The sequence below is a fragment of the Thalia democratica genome, chromosome 1, assembly GCF_965202585.1.
Source record: "Thalia democratica chromosome 1, ktThaDemo2.hap1.1, whole genome shotgun sequence".
Taxonomy (NCBI): domain Eukaryota; kingdom Metazoa; phylum Chordata; class Thaliacea; order Salpida; family Salpidae; genus Thalia; species Thalia democratica.
Window position 1 is genome coordinate 107,920,608 of NC_139165.1, and position 1,726 is coordinate 107,922,333.

Below are 1,726 nucleotides of genomic sequence, written 5' to 3' on the forward strand. Positions count from 1 at the left end.
GTTCCGAGGTGACCTGCGACACAAAAAAAGTAAAAATTAAAGTCGTGTACACGCCTGAATGAGGTTTGACTGGCGACTAAAAAAAAGTAAAAATGAAACGGTCGTAGGACACTTACCGGAATTCAGTGTGACAGGCTTTAAAAAAAAGTAAAACCGACTCGGCCTCCGCCCTTTACCTCGATTAACCGTTTCAGGCTTTAAAAAAAGTAAAAATGTTTCATAGAAAGTAGGGCGAAAGTAGCAAATTTACTTGTTTTTAGCGCAAATATCGTCCTTTAAGTAAAAAAGTGCAAAAAGATAATGGGGTGCAGCGCGATTCGACGTACCCACAAACGGTGCCGGGAAAATTTTAGGGGGGAGGGGCGCGCGAAAACCCGTTTTCGGGGTCCAGTGGGAGCGCGAAAACACCGGTTTTGGTCCGGTACAGGTCATTTTTGGTTCCAAATTTGGGTAGGAAAATTTTTGTTTTCCGACTTTGAAAAGTCGAATTTTTGACGTTTTCGTCGCTTGAAAAAAAGTAAAAGTTGCTTACAATAGAAACGTTTTGGCGTTTTCGATACGAAAAAAAAAAGTAAAAATTATTAGGTCTGAAACACAGTGAGTTCCGAGGTGACCTGCGACACAAAAAAAGTAAAAATTAAAGTCGTGTACACGCCTGAATGAGGTGTGACTGGCGACTAAAAAAAAAGTAAAAATGAAACGGTCGTAGGACACTTACCGGAATTCAGTGTGACAGGCTTTAAAAAAAAGTAAAACCGACTCGGCCTCCGCCCTTTACCTCGATTAACCGTTTCAGGCTTTAAAAAAAGTAAAAATGTTTCATAGAAATTAGGTAAAAAGTAGCAATTTTAGTTGTTTTTAGCGCAAAAATCGTCCTTTAACTAAAAAAGTGCAAAAAGATAATGGGGTGCAGCGCGATTCGACGTACCCACAAACGGTGCCGGGAAAATTTTAGGGGGGAGGGGCGCGCGAAAACCCGTTTTGGGGGTCCCGTGGGAGCGCGAAAACACCGGTTTTGGTCCGGTACAGGTCATTTTTGGTTCCAAATTTGGGTAGGAAAATTTTTGTTTTCCGACTTTGAAAAGTCGAATTTTTGACGTTTTCGTCGCTTGAAAAAAAGTAAAAGTTGCTTACAATAGAAACGTTTTGGCGTTTTCGATACGAAAAAAAAAAGTAAAAATTATTAGGTCTGAAACACAGTGAGTTCCGAGGTGACCTGCGAATGTTTCATAGAAATTAGGTAAAAAGTAGCAATTTTAGTTGTTTTTAGCGCAAAAATCGTCCTTTAACTAAAAAAGTGCAAAAAGATAATGGGGTGCAGCGCGATTCGACGTCCCCACAAACGGTGCCGGGAAAATTTTAGGGGGGAGGGGCGCGCGAAAACCCGTTTTCGGGGTCCCGTGGGAGCGCGAAAACACCGGTTTTGGTCCGGTACAGGTCATTTTTGGTTCCAAATTTTGGTCGAATTTTTGACGTTTTCGTCGCTTGAAAAAAAGTAAAAGTTGCTTACAATAGAAACGTTTTGGCGTTTTCGATACGAAAAAAAAAGTAAAAATTATTAGGTCTGAAACACAGTGAGTTCCGAGGTGACCTGCGACACAAAAAAAGTAAAAATTAAAGTCGTGTACACGCCTGAATGAGGTTTGACTGGCGACTAAAAAAAAGTAAAAATGAAACGGTCGTAGGACACTTACCGGAATTCAGTGTGACAGGCTTTAAAAAAAAG